This window comes from Phaenicophaeus curvirostris, chromosome 16 (genome assembly GCF_032191515.1).
Source record: "Phaenicophaeus curvirostris isolate KB17595 chromosome 16, BPBGC_Pcur_1.0, whole genome shotgun sequence".
NCBI classification, from domain to species: domain Eukaryota; kingdom Metazoa; phylum Chordata; class Aves; order Cuculiformes; family Cuculidae; genus Phaenicophaeus; species Phaenicophaeus curvirostris.
In genome coordinates, this window is record NC_091407.1 from 6,786,259 (window position 1) to 6,802,288 (window position 16,030).

Sequence of the window (16,030 nt, forward strand, 5' to 3'; positions counted from 1 at the left end):
CTTGCTCACTGACACTGCTGCGCTCATGTGTGCCCTCCAGGCCTGGATATTGAAGAACTGGAAGAAGCCTGGAAGGCAAGCACACTGTAAGAACACAGGTAACGGTATCTAAGGAGGAATGAAACTCCCCAGGGGAGTGATTACACCTCTGAAAAGACCTAAAGGCATTAAACTAATAATTTAAAAAACAAAATTCATCATTAATAAGATGGACAACAGCCTTGAACTCTAGTGTTAGCCTAAGCAAACTGCATGTGTCACTGCTTTCATAGAAACCTCTGACAAAGCCAGTTACTGCTGGGGCAGTCCCCCATGGAGCAACATGGTACTAGGCTGGAGAAAATGAGCAATCCTCTGTCCTCTGCTTCAGCTACCAAATCCCCCCATCCACTTGTTTCAGTTCTGTAGTGATGGATAGATCTATTCTAATAAATCTTACGTAAATTGCTAGGATGTGGTTGTTAAATATATAGTCAGATTCATTAATAATGGAAAAGCCTGAAGATAATTTAGTCCCAAAAAGGTTATATTTTAATAGAATGCTCTGAACACGTTCTAATGACTAATACAAATTGATAGCATCAACAATAAGTAATATTTCCATTTCAATTCACTTTAGAAATGCTAACTAATTAATTCTCAATCATATCAGGTCAGCATTGCTAGATACCTTGCACAGGTTGTAAAACAGAAGTAAAGAAACTTGTCCAGAGACACAAAAAGCATCTATGTCAGTTAAAGCTGAGCACAGCACTTGGGAATTCCTGTTCCTTCTCTGATTATGCCTCACACTTGCTACTGTTGTTTCCAAAATGGTTATGCTTCTAAGCATATACAGTTGCTTTGGCATGAAATAAGAATTTCTTCCCTTCTTTCCTATTAGATGGAGAAAGATTGGTTGGAAGAAGTTGGAACAACTACTCAGGTCAGACATCTTCCCCGCATCTGAGCATCGTGTCTCTTTCCTTGGAGAATGAGAAATGTCACTGGGACCCTTCAAAGGAGAAGCTTCTTCAGCAGCTTCTCTGAGCTCTTAAGCAGGCCAGATCCTGCAGACCTTACCCAGCTTTCCCCTCACACAGCAGACCTTGGAAAGGGTAAAGACTCCAGGCTCCACAAAATTCAGTGTGAATTTTTATTCCTATACAGTTGGAATATATATATATAAACCTATATATAGTTTTGTTGTTTCTACACAGTTGGAGTGGAAGGTGATCAGAGATTCATCAGAAAGCTGATAATTCAGAAGCAGGAAGCCAAAAAAAAAAAAAAAAAAGAGACAGGACTGTCAGGTGTATTTTCTATTTCTTTGCAAGGAAAATACACAGCTTGCAGTCCAGAGAATTACTCTGAGCTTAGGAAGCAAGTTTAGAGTTGGTTAATCTTTCTGGAAGATACCAGCCACTGACCTTCAAATGGATGAACACCAAAGATGGGATTTGTCGCAGATAAAGATACTGTTAAAGCTAAATAAAAGGCTTCTAGGAGCCTTTCTTATAAAGCACCCCTGAGGGTCTTACTGAGACTCCAAAGCTGCCAGATCCCAGCTGACAACACGTATTGGCCCCTTCTCAGATCTAACAGATTTGTAAGGAATTGCTGGGCTGCTGAAGCTTCTCCTTGTGCTGGGGGAGGCAGCCCTGCAGAGCGAGGCTCTGTCCTGTGCAGGAAGCACGTGGCTGCTGTGGCTGAGAAGGAAGAGCTTGTGGAGAAGGAGTGAAAGCAAAGGTGGAGACAGACAAACATGGAAGCAGAGATGGATGACCTCAGTGCAAGCATAGATTCTCCGCTGAAATCCAAGGTAAGAGACCAGCAGGGAATTCCTCAACAAACACGGCCACAGGCGCAGCCATCAGTACCAGGCAGAATTCAGCCCTCTAAAGTGGGAGTTAACTGATACCACAATGCACCCGTTTGCAGGTAGTGCTGGACATTGCCTGCCCTGGCTGATGGATTGGGCATCTCCCTTGCTAAAGATCAGGACACTCTCCACTCCTACTGGCTATTACAGTCATCCCACTGTAATTACAATAAACCAAAATGAACTGGGTTTGCAAGAGAGGGAGAATAGTTTGGCCCTTCAAGCCTTACTCGGCATCATATGACTGACTTCTCTCTTACAGCTGAACTCAGATGCTCATGTTCACAAGCTGGAAGGCAACCTGTCTGAAGCCAATGCCCAGCTGGCTGAAGTGGAGAAGAGCCAAGCTGAAATTAATGCCGTCAGGCTCCAACGTAAATTCCTTGACAGCTTTGTGCAATGTTACCTCCCTGTGATCCTCCTCTTTCCCTACATTTCATCTAACCCTGGCAGCCCTGCCCTGTCTCCTCTAGCAAATCTGCCCAAGCCTTCTAGCCTTCACTGCTCTTTCCTTCCAGTCAGATTGAATTAGTTCCTTTCCTGCTTCTTTATGCAGTTTTCCCACAGCCGAAAACAGCCAGCAGAACTGGGAGCGGGAAGAAGCTCAGAGCAGGCTTAGCCAGATTGGCTACATAAAGATTTCTCTCCACTTGTGAGCAGACATCAAAGGCCAGCTGGGTGAAGAGTCCAACGTACTGGAGACCACCAACTGCCTACAGAGGTTGCTGCTGTCACGGAACGTGCAGCGCCTGCTCTTTTGCACGCTGTCCACTTTGGAGTAACAAATCTGTACTAGTTTTCACAAATGAAAACTTTCTCATCCAAATTAATCTCTGGGTTTGTTACCAGCTGATCTTGGTGGTGGTGTGGGGGATGTGAGCCTTGTATGGAGATGAAAATAAGATATAGAATCTCCCATGAGTCAGCAGCAAAGAGCAAAACACACCCCTCTTAATTCTCAGTCTACTGTCCATTCTGTAGAGCAATTTATTTCCACAGATCGCACATGTTTGGCTCAAAATATACCAGTATTTCAGGTCTCTGTCTGACACATCTGTCTAGGAAATTTCTGCTTATCTCCGAAGAGTAATTCCAGTGCTGCACCTGCATATCAAAATGCTGGCAGGAATTCTCTCTGTGTTCAGAACAATCGCCAAATGGGTGTACTGTCATAATCCCTTTGTAACACTGTTTGAGAGAAAACAGTGATGATGACAAGCCAAGTTCTGTTTTCAGTTGTATGAGCTCAATTTAATTCACTGCAGTACAGTAAAAAACAAGTAGAGAGAACAGGGACTTGGCCCCTGACCAGGAAGGTATTTTGCAGCCTGAGATGTTTCTAGCTGATCCAGAACTGAGTTGTTCAAGAGGAGCACTCCAGCTCTGGGGAGTGAGGTCAGAGTATTCATAGGTCCAATAGGACAGACACATATCTAGTCGCTGTATCTAGTCGCATCCTGCTGTTGTAGTGAGCCTGGCCAACACCACGCATGATTTAGACCCTATGAAGGAGCATCTGGAGCATGAGAGAACTGCAGTGTCTGGTCTCTAAACACAATGCTGAAGTCATAATCTGGAGGACTAAATACAAGACTGATGCCATTGAAATAACCAAAGAGCTGGAAGAAACCGAGTGGGCACTCAGCTTTCGGGGAGTCTGGGATGGGACTTACAGCAGACTCATTATTTAGTTTGGCTGCTGAGTCACAGCTTATAGATGCGATCTGTTAGGACTCAATTCGTTAAGACAGAGAGAAAGCCAAAAGAAAGAAGATAATACTTGCAATAATAAACAGGGGCTATTGAGACCTAACACTTTTACGCTGGCAACAGAAACCGACACTGATCCTTTCTGATAAAGGCTTGAATTTGTATAGTTTTCTTTATTCCACCAAGGACTTTACTCTTCCAGCAGCCCTACAAAAGCCACTAGCAGTTCCTAAGAATAAAGCAAGCATCAAATCAGATTAAGCCCCTTAGAATTTGGTCCTTGAGACCTGGTATTACAGGCTAGAAGTTGAGCCAAGCTTTGTAGCAGTCTGACAGAGCTGTCATAAAGCTCCTTTCACGTAATAGCCCAAAAGTTAAGGCATCTGGGGGGTTCCACTGTGTGCCTGAATAAGTTGAGAAAAATGGAAGAAGCCAGTGCATCTCTGCATGACTTTGTGCTGAGTCCCAGGGATGTTCACGAGGGAAGGAGGCTACTTTGCTCTTAGATATTATTGCAGTCCTTGAGATAGGGAAGGTACCAGTGTCTATCACCAGCAAATTAGCAATGAAGAGCTGAGCTGTAGTCAAATATGCCATATGCACCAGCCGTATCCTACTAATGTTTTCAGAGTCCCTTTCTTGAGACTAGTGACAGGATTTCACCTTTTCACTGGTGAAAACAGTGATGGTGCTAAAAATGAGGGCTCCTGACTCCAACCACTCCTCATTCCATGAATGACTTACTCTACAGGATATTTCTGCCCTGCCTCCCTCAGGAAAAAGTTGGCTGTGAAGCTCCAACAGAAGAGACAGCTGAATCAATCCAAGCCTGTGTTGCCATCACAGAGAAAACTAGGCACAGGCTGCAGAAAGAAGTGGAGGACCTCACTGTTGACCTTGAGAAGGCAAAAAATGCAGCCATTCAAGACTGCATCCAGCACAAGCCTAATCAGTAAGATCTAAAACCTGGTACTGGAAGCCCTGGGAGTCTTTCTGTTAACTCAGGTCAGCTTGGGACTGATCTCTTATTTCTTAATATTTTAAGATCTCTCTATTAAATGTCAAATAATCTGTATCACCATGAGAAGCAAGGCTAAGATTTACCACATCAAGAGAAAACCCAGATGAGAGCCGCAGCTAATTCCTAGGAATGCATGCTTCTGGTAAGCTCATTAGCTGACTTCCAGAAACAAGAGTACAGCTAAAGCAAAATGCCCTCCTTTACTGCAAGGCAAGGTATTCATCTTCTTTTTAAGGATAATGATATCCTGCTTTGAACTTTTCAGTGTTGCAGTACCAGTGGGTTGGCCACTGGTTATTAACAACCACACTCAAAGCAGATCTAAACAACATGTAGCTTAAACACTAGCAACAAACGCTCCTTCATTTAAATTAGTATTTCTATCTCGCTAGTGTTAGTTTAGGAGCATGAATGTAGTGCAACTGTGGGACATTTGAATAAAAATGTTACTTAAAATAGGCACAAAGGCTGCTCCAAATCCACTGAAGCCTTTGGGTATCTGCCAATAACTGCAGTCGGCTTTAGAGCAGGGTCTCAAGAGCTGAAAATCCCACATACATCATTACATTACTGGGCTGAAAATCTGTTTCACCATTGCTTTCTTTAATGAAGCAGTTCTTTATTCTATGGTTCCTGTGGTGTGCTTGTCACCATGGTATCTGAACACATGTGTGGATCATGAGGATATGTAGAATATTTGTGATTAAAAGCTCCTAGGAAAGAAAAATGTACCTTTATTCTTTCCCTTTATGAGAAGCAGTTAAATACAGTCTAAAATAGTCTTGAATAACATCTTGTTTGTAACTGAACCATCTTTGAAATAGAAAGAGTCACACTAATCAACCCAGGCAATTACTAACAGCACATCTGCACAAGGAATATGTGAAGTGGAAAACATTTGCTCCACAGCAGCATCATTATAACCGCAGGAGCAAGGAAGACTATCACACTGATGGGAACTGGGTGATCTTGTTAAATTCCTAATGGTGAGGAAAGAAAGCCCTGTAAACATTTTAATCATCCATTCAGAGTGACCGAGAGAATCTCTGCCAGTCATTAGACTGGCTGCCAATTTAACTGCTTAGCTGGCAGGACACGCAGAGAAGTGAAGTGTAAAGAAAACTTGTGTCCGGTCAATGCTTGGTTTTATCTTTCCAGGCCAATGCTGCTTGTGCTGCCCTGGACAAGAAGCAGAGGGCCTTTGATAAGATGCTGGCAGAATGGCAACAAAAACCACAGAGCATTGCAGGTGCAAGTGGATAGTTCCCAGAAGGAACGTACAGAACTGAGAATTTTGAGCTTAAGACTCAAAGAAGAATTCTTGGAGCACCTGGAATCTATGATAAAGGAGAACAAGGCCATTCAGGTTTGGTGTTAAAAATCTCAGCAAATCATAAGCCCTTTGATTCCTACTAAATGATGTCTTGTTGCATTTTCCAGCACCAATTCCACTTTTCTTATTCCTAGCAGTGCTTCCACTCCCTGGAAACACCCATTTGAGGCAGTCACAGGTCAGATTCTGCTCCTGGGACAGGGTCTGCACCCATACACATGCCACCCCTACTGGATCACCCAAGGCTGTAACTAGCACCAGGATACTGCTTCCAGGAAACTGATAATGGGGATAACGTTCAGGACCAAGGTCCTTTCTGAACCCTCAAAATGCAGTCGCAATAGCAACATGGATGTACTCACTACCGTACCCTGAGGTCATCCCTCCAGGCCTGGGCCAGGTATCATCACTAGACCATCGCATTATCCAGGGATAATGGATTGGTTACAGCATCGGTCTTGAATGAGACACAGGCTGCAGCCTCAGCTCTGGCTGCCAGCATCCTCGGCTCTGGCTGCTAGCATCCTCTCTAACTCTAAGCAGTTCATTTAGGGGACTATTAAAACGGTCAGCTTTACCCTGGGAAGATGATGTTCCCTTTAATCTTGGTGGGGAGGATTAGGCATCTCCAGGAATCATTTCAGAGCAAGCTGGTTAAACTCCTGCTCAGGAGCTGCATCACTTTTCCCCACTGGCTGTCCTGGTCTCCTTGCCTTGGGTTTCTTCTTTTTTTTTTTTATTAAAACACTTCTGTAAATTGCAAAAATTGATCTCTTGCAGGAGGCTGTAAGATGACACCGTAAATATTTAGAAGATGCCACAATCTGCTGCCCTTGCGGCCAACAGAAAGCGGTGATGGACTCCCTGGCCCAGACCCATGGTTTTCTGGGCTCTCTCCCCCAACTCTTAGCTCTGGCTCACATCAGCTGGCACAGAGCCCCATTCTGCTGTACAGAAACGATGCAGCATCCTGTTTTCATTTTGTAAGAGCAACCATCTGAAAGGGGGAGAGGGGAAGGGTGGATAAAAACTAGAAAAAATTTCTCTTGATTTAATAGGCTTCATTCTTCCACCTCTATGAACACATGCAGTGAGCTGGGCTCATTCAGAAATCCAGGATAATATTTAGCAACAAAAGCAAAGGGCAGCTGATATAAAGTGACTGGAATAATTTTGTGCCATTTCCATTCAACAAATCTGTCTGGTGCACTCGGTAAAGTTCATAGCCCTGAAATAAACCTATCATATGAAATATCTGTTTTCTTCCCTAGAGGAAATTAAGGATCTAATCAATCAGCTGGGGGAGGGAAGGAAGAACATTCATAAGCTGCACTAGACAGACTGGAGATTGAGAAGGATGAACTGCAGGTGGCACTGGAGGAAGCGGAGTCTTCCCTGGAGGTACCAATGCTACAGATGTGAGAGCTACATGCAGTTATTTGTCCACCTGTTGCACTCCTCCTTGCAGGCTGAAGAAAATAAACTGATTTGCATTCAATTCAAAATGGCTCAAGTAAAGCTGATGCCAGGAGAAGATGAGAAGGAAGCAATTGAAACAACCACGTACAGCAATGATATGACATTGAGTCACAGGAGAAGGCTGCAGCACAGAGGTTTTAAGTTAGACACTAGGAAAGTTCTATAATCTTACAGGGAATTACTCCTTACACTAGGTTGTCTGGTGGTTGTGGAGTCTCCATTACTGGAAGTTAAGTGCAGTCTGGTCACACGTTGTCTGGTGGGACTGCTTTGGCAGGAAGTGATCCAGATTTTAGACAGTAGATTTTTAAAATGACCTCTTGAAAGCCTCTCCCGGCCCTAAGTTTTAAAAGAAGGCACTCATGAATAGCTCAGTGCAAAATACTGGTATTTCAGTTTTAAACAGGTTAGAAAAGTTACTGCATTTTTATTATTTGGTGGGCAATCATTTGATACAAAGGCTGGATCAGACTCAACACAACAGAATGCTGCATCATATGCTTCACTGGACTCTACAGAAATAATTACCAGCATGCAACTGAGTCTCTGCAGGCAAGTCTGGAGACTGAAGCAGAGCACTGAAGCTCTCAGGCTCAAGAAGACGGACACTGACCTGACCAGAACGTAAATACAACTGGATCACACCAAGAACAACAATGAGCTTGTCAGGACGCTGAATAAACTACCACAACAAGTCAAAATAAACTGGAGAGGGGGGAAGCAGGTGAAGAAAGTATTGAGAACCTCTGCCTTTTCAGAGATTTGGTGACCAATTCACCTCTCCTGTTTAACACAGCAGGCCAACATTTTCCTTGTATTTCTGCCTGTTGTTTAGATACCTGAAGAACCCTTTCTTGTATTTTTTGACATCACCGGCCAGTTTCAATTAGAGCTGAGCTTATGCTTTTCTAGCCTCTAGGATCTTCTCACAGAAGCCACGCCTGTGGGCCCCCACTACCAAAACCTTGTCACACAAACCCAACACATCGACAAAGCAGTGGATTATGTACTCTTGTTTAGACAGACATCTTGAACAAACTAAGACATTATTGCTCTCTACAACTCACTGCTCTCTACAACTACCTGAAAGGAGGTTGTGGAGAAGAGGGGGCTGGCCTCTTCTCCCAAGTGACAGGGGACAGGACAGGAGGGAATGGCCTCAAGCTCCACCAGGGGAGGTTTAGGCTGGACATTAGGAAAAAATTTTTCACAGAAAAAGTCATTGGGCACTGGAACAGGCTACCCAGGGAGGGGGTTGAGTCACCTTCCCTGGAGGGGTTTAAGGCATGGGTGGATGAGGTGCTGAGGGACATGGTTTAGTGTTTGATAGGAATGGTTGGACTTGATGATCCAGTGGGTCTCTTCCAATCTGGTTATTCTATGATTGTATTCCAAAGCCCTGGTTCCCCGACTCATACTAATTTCAATCTGAAGCAATTCCAGCAAACCTTATACAAGACAAGCATTACTATTAGCTTTTGTCAAACTAGAAACCCAGAGAACTATTTATTTGTAATTAAAACAATAAAGGTCTGCTTTTAAGAGAAGTTGTAATTGCTGTTTCAGTAGGATAGCCAAGAAATGGACTAGAAACTAATGCAAATGTAAAACTAAGGAGCTTCCTTTGGGTCTTCATTTCTAAAATAAAACTAAGTAAATAAGTAAAAGGCTAATCTCTTTGTTGGAATAAAGTGATACAACTGCTGCCAAAAATCCAGTTTTAGTAACTTAAAGAGTAACTGCAAAGATTATTTCTCTCTAACATGTGTATATATATATATACACACACACACACACTCAAATGTAACTTTCCTCAGTTACATCAGCCTCAGTCAGAAATAATTCTCTTAAAGTCAGTGTGGCTACAATGATGTAAGACAGGCAGATGATACCGGGATCCAGGGATGGGTTTTTTGGGAGAGGTTGATTTTTAAATTATTTTTAAATCTGGCATCCCCTTAAAGAACAGCTTTGCAGAGAGATCTCCTAGACCTTTCAGCTTCCTTTTCTGTCATTAATCTTTCATCTTCAGATCTAAATGGATGAAGATGTTTGCCAGCATGAGGAGGAGCTGCTGGAGCAGTACATGCTTCCTCAGCCTGCTACACACAGAGCTGGAAGAAGTACAGTCCAGCCCGAAGAGCAGCGAGCACTCTCACAAACTCCTGGAGCCGCCAGAGGTCATGGAGAAGACAAAATGAAACCCATGCCAGAGAAAGTAGAACTATTTATGCAACAGTTGTCTTGACAGAGAGTTTATGCACAAATGGTTTAACATGATCTTAGCTCTGGGTAAGAAGTGCAGGATCAGGCCAATGATGGACAAATATAACACTATAGGATAGATCTGGTAACTCCATGGAACGTGAAGAGCTCAGTCTTCAGAGATATTACACTGACAGCAGGATTTTTTCAAAAAACACCCTCTTGGCCCAGCTTTGCTCCTAGCAAGGCTTACAAAAACACTTTTAGCAAATTTAGTGGAAGAGTTAAGACAGCGTTGAGTGCTTTTGACCCCCTTACTTTAAAAGGGACACTGTAAAATTCTGCCTCCATTGAAGCTATAGTTTTACTGGTTGTTTCCATGGTGCTCAGATTTCTTCCATAGACTGTAACCCACAGTGTAATCCATTTCAGTGACATTTTAAGCATCCCTGCGTTACAGATTGCAGTATGAAATAACATACCTGCCACTTCATTTTGTGCATAGATTTAAGAAGCTACTTAAACATTTGCCATTACAGTCTGCAGTTCTTTTCCATAAAGACCACACACGCTAACACCTCTGAGCAGAAGAGTAAAACTTCTGGAAAGGACTGATAATATAAGAAGCATTTCTCAGCTGCAATTATGGGACATCAGTTATAAAAACTAAGTTGTAAATGTGGCTTTTATTCAAATAGGTTAAAAAATGTAGCCAACACATTCACTTCCAATTGACTGATAATAAAAAGGATAAATTTCCAGCAGGTGAACTGCAATCTCCATACAAATTTGATATTTTAAACTTATTTGTTATACAAAGCCAACATTGCACAGAACTTGTGCAGCATTCTAGAATACAATGCACATTTATGTGATTTTTTTTTTTCTGAAGAACAGATTGTGTTGCTAGAACGCAGGTTTTCTATTAAAGCCTTTGCAGTTCTCCTTCCTTAGAGTGTTTTTTAAAATTATTTATTTATTATTGTTACAGCAGCAACAACAACAGCCCTCCAATGATTCATATCAGTAAACAGTAAGTACTAAATGAGCTGTAGGGCTCATATTTTCCAGGAGATAAAGAGACACATACATACTGTAAACTGCAGAGCAGACACTGCTTATTGAGAATGCAGTCAAATAGTTTCAGTTGGGTCCAAAGCCAGCTGCTGCTACTGCAGCATAACTTTGAAATAAATAATACTGGTATACAAACTCACATGCACGCGCACAGAAATTCAAGAAAACAGACTCAGACTCAAGGAATTCATAAACAACAGGGTCTATTTCTGCCTCAGAGGTGTATCATCATTTTAAATCTCATTTAGCGTGCAAGTAAATACACAGGTCCTAATGTTCTGTAATACAGATCCAGTAGGGATGAATCCCACTTGGCTTAACAGTGCACAATTTTATAGAGAAACAAATTCTACAGAAAACCACGATGCACAAATAATTTCTTTGTGTGCCAAAGGGAAGCGCTCAGCAGATAAGACATTCCAGGTCTCTAAGGCTTCTTTCTACCCTCTAGAATCACTCTGCTTACAATTAAATGAAAGCTGGAGCCTGACCTTCAACACAATACTAATGAGCATGAGGAAATCAGTGAGTACTGAGCAGCTGATGAGAGAGCAAAGAAAGCTGTGGCTGACGTAAATCACCTCCTCACCTTTCTGCCCTTTGCATTGGTTGCTGGAATCCTTAAGGCATATATTCCATAATTTCTCTCCAGGGCCGATTTGAAAAAAATGGAGTTAATAATACATGTTAGCGCTTGCATTGCTTTTTATGACCCTGAAAAGCAGAATGCATGTTAGCTCACTGATTGCAGCCTGGCAAAATTAATCCACAAAAGAAGAAATCCACTTCCTCCCTGCCTCTCTGGTAATCTACATCACAGATGGCACCCTGAGGAATTCCTCCATTTCCTCTCAATTTGTCCTTTCTTTCGCTTATTACACAACTCCACTCATCACACCTATCAAGCCTCCAACAAAGAGTAGGCCGGCTTCCCTCCCTAGCCAGTCAATGGCATTCATAATTGGCACAGAGGGGAGAAAAGTTGCCAGCACTGAGCAGATTGCTCCTTTGGCACTGTGCTGACAACTGGCACTTTGAAAATATCATAGCTAGCTCTGGATTCAACCCACAGCATTTCCTCCCAGAGTGAAGCTCAGCCTTCTGCCACCTTTGTGCTTTAAGCTACTGCATCTTCACCCCCCCCCCCCATCTACAGCACACTCTCAGCCACCCTTTCTCCTTTGAAGGGGAGAAATCAAGGCCAGGGGTGTCATTAGAACTAAAGCTATTGACTTAATAATAATTGGGGATAGTACTTTTGACTGGTCTGGTAGTACTAGGCGAGTGTACCACCACCTGGTTTATGGTCCAATCTAGATTTGTCTAAGTTAGCTGGGATTACTTCCATTGATTTCAGTGAACTGTGGATCCAGTCTTTAGAAAGGAAGCCAATGATACACAATAAAAATAAAGATAAGGCACAATTTCTCAGAAGGTAACATACAGATATCTGAGCTCTCAATGATCCATAGAAATAGCTGTGCTGTCGATCTGTTTCATACCTTCCTCACAGGCTTCCTGTGTGGCAAAAGACCTGTGTCAGAAGCAGGATCATTACGTGCACCTGGAAAAGACTAAGTAGACCTATTAAATTCAATAAAAGACCTGTCAGTCAAGATAGAATAGGCTGAGCAGTTAACCCTGAAAGGAGAAACGAGCATTATCATGAAACTCTAGGGCAAGGAAACATCTACAAATATACCAGAAAGATCATTCCCATGGAGCAGCTATGAAACTCTCTCCTGCACCTCAGCTTTCACATTCAGCACAAATACCTGAAAAGAAACATTTTCATTTAACAGCCAACATGTCCCAAAGGGAATGCACTAATTTAAGGAAAAGCAGACTAGGCAGAAAAGATGCATGTAGGACACTCAGCCCACTGGAGCACAAGAGAACTTCAGCATTTTGCACCTCGTGCAGAAATCATTGATCAGAATCTTTATGGTGCTTGAGTACAGCGGTAACGAGCCACTGGGATCAGCAGCTGATCTACACCCATGAAGGAGAATTTGCAAGGTGTCATCAGTAGCATGACTTGCTGTTCATTTTTCAACTGCTACAAAACTCTACAGCATGAGCAGTTTCAAGTTCCTGGGCTAGATACCATCTTCCTATTTCTTTTTCTGATCCTTATAATTCCACATCAACACTTCAAATGCCTTCCATAATGATTTATCTTTCTTTTACTTTTCAGATTAAGGAACTGGAAACAGAGCTGGACTCCAAACAAAAACACTACATGGAGACCAAAAATTCTGCACAAGAACAAAAGGTTGTAAAAAGAGCCAGTCTTCCACAAACAATGGCCACAAAATCAACTAGCAAGTGCAGGAACAGCTGGAGAAGATGCAGAACACACTGAAAACTTAGAAGAAGCAAATTGAGAAGGTAGTACATATTCCCTGCTTCATCACACAACTGCAGCTCGTGCACCAGGGGCAGTTTGTCTCTCCAGATACCGTAGGCGGCACATATTCAGTGTATACTGAGAGTATCCCTAGGATTGTGGCCCACTGTGACTTGCATGCACTTATTCACTCAGTTATCCCAAATCATACATCATTCTCTACAATGGATTCTCCTCCTCTTCCTTCTTTGCAGCCACTTCCTGCCCTCAAATACAGGCTCTGATATGCGCATAGATATGAACACACCATTAAAAACCCACCTATTAATCACCACTCTTTAGGGACATGACTGTATTCTTCACCTTGATGTCATGATGCTGATGAAACACATAAGACATATTCCAGGCCATTTACTTCCAGTGCAAAGATTTCTCTTCTTCAAACAAACCCTTTCTGGTACAGGAACAGGCTAGCCAAAGCCTGGCCAAGTACACAAAGTCCGTACATGAACTGGATGATGCAGAGGAGAGGGAGATGAGATGGCTGAATTGTTTCTAAACAAGCTGCACACCAGGCATTGTGCCTCAGCAAGCAAAGGGCTTGCTTTCTGGGGAGATTATCCAAGTATCTCAGTCCTCTTCCTCCATGTCAGTGGCTCAGGAATAGGCACCAGAGCTGGAGCTCACATGTTTGTACCCAGCTGCCATGAATTTATTAGAGCAGAAAAGGGTGTGGGATAGAGATGAGGAAAACATAGGTGTGTTCTCAACACCAGATGACTCATGCAGTTCCCTACAAAAAGGAAGAGATATTCCATAAGTATCTTTACATGCAGAGGTAAATTCTGAAATGGCTAACAGTTCAGAAAGGGGGAAAGAGCAGCATCCTTCTGCTTCGAAAATGGATGCAAATTCTTGTGGGAGAATTAATCTGGAATCAGGAGGGCTGAGCCCTAGGGAATGCTTTGGATCAGCCAATGTTAACAATGCCAAGTTGTCATAATCTAAAAAATGGTGATAAACACTGCTGCTCTTTCTTTTCTAGCGATTCTTTTCTGTAGGAGCTAGAGCAAAACACTGTTGTCATCCAAACACCCTCCTGCTGTCGACTAAGCCCTGCTTGGTCAACCCAAACAAACACATTTAGGCACACAACCTTTGAAAAGCAGGCAGAGTGCAGATGCTGCCAAATGTCACACACACTGCTCTTTGCTCTGAAGGTGGCCATTTAGAGCCTTAGCCTAGGGTCCTGCCAGCCATAACATGTGGATTTCTACCTGCTTCGCCTCAGATCTGCTCTGGCAGGGGGAAAGCAGTAGGTATCAAGCTCATCATTACCTAGAAAGCCAGTGTGCAAAAAAACCCTGCACAGTAAAAGTTTGGTCAAGCTGCATGCAATGGGAGCAGCCTTCCTTCTTTCTCATGCTGTATTATGACATTGCATACTTACCAATTACAGTAAAAACAGGAGCTGGCAAGGGGACACAGTGTTAAGTAGCAAAAACCAAGACATTGGGATACATCATCTTTCCCCACTTTAAAAGCCCCAATTTGCAGTTATTTAGATCATCAGTGACTTCATCTAATCTAAAGGCAATATTCTTGATCATTCAAGAATATTACTGATGAAAACCAATTTTGATAAACTCCTGGGATCTAGATAGGACTTCTGGGGAAACAAGGAATACAATTAGGGGGAACGAATTACATCTGCTGCATCTTCCTTGTAAGCATCAGGCATGATATGACAGGGAACTGCTACATTTTCAAATACTAGGGTGAACGCCACACATCATGAATTCCTCGAGGCAAGCATTTTCATAGTCAACCACCTGTTTGTATATACAACAGCCTGCTTCCAAAACACCTCTTTCTTACTAGCTACTACCCATCTCAATGCATTTACTGCTTAAAAAGTAAACCCAAAGGATGTTCCAGCTCAAATTTTTTAAATACACATCATAAGATTTGACTGCATCTAAACTACTTTCACCAAGATCAGTTCAACTTTGCTTCTGAGGCCTTAATCTCAAAAACATTGGCATCCCTTCTGGATTAGCACAGTATAATTGTATCAGCAATACAGCAGGAACAAAGGTGGAAAATTCTCCGGAAAGCTTCACCGAAGACAAGGCCTTAGCTTTTAATGCTTAAAAGCTCCGCAGAGTTCTTCATTTAGATACTCTCATCCCATCTGGTGCAAATAATTTTGTAAACATAAACCCATACTTAAACGTAATTTCATTCCCATTACATAATTTTACTTGGCCTAGTTGTGTCTCTTTAATCTGTGCAGCTGATCTAGTTTTATCGTTAAGCCAGTAAGGGCTGTAATAATTACATATCTCGCAGTTACAGAACCATAGTAACACTGATTTAGGAGACCATTGACTCCAGTCTCCTTCCCAAATGCAAGAACCTATATTGCCCTTTTGCCATTCTGACAAATATTTGTCTGATCCATTCTTAAAACACTCCAAGAACAGCCCTACGTCCTGCCGAGCCAGCCCAGCACAGGGCTCAACCACTTCAAAGGAATCACTGAGATTTTTTTTCACCATAACCTAGATCTGCCTTGCTGTTATCTTAGCTTATGACTTCTTGCCCTGCCCCCATAGGACATGAGAGAACAAATTGTTCCTTTATTCATAGCAGCAGCCTTTTATCTATTTGAAGGCTTACAACATCTTTCCTCAGTTTTCTGCCCTCTCAACAGGCTCAGGAGAAGTCATGTGTTCAAAGCCTCTGATCATTATTGCCCCCTTTTTTCTCTCCAAATATCTGTATTTCGCTTGTGCAGAGCCCAGGATGGGACGTCCTCTTCTAGCACAGCAAAGCAGGATTCTTGTGTATGTGTTATTATTATTTTCTTACCTATAGGGACCTGTGTGGTGTTTGCCTCCTCTTCTACAGCAAGATGTTATGGTCTTCTCATCAGCGTACAAGCCCTCCATCCTTTCCTGCAGCACAGCCAGCTGCCTGGTTCTTCACAAT

At 42.6% G+C, this 16,030-nt stretch overlaps 1 pseudogene; it reads left to right on the forward strand.

Annotated features, from left to right (window-relative positions):
- The first annotated feature begins 1,744 nt into the window (after positions 1-1,744).
- Positions 1,745-13,703, forward strand: LOC138727768 (putative uncharacterized protein MYH16; annotated as a pseudogene).
- The last annotated feature ends 2,327 nt before the right edge of the window (positions 13,704-16,030 follow it).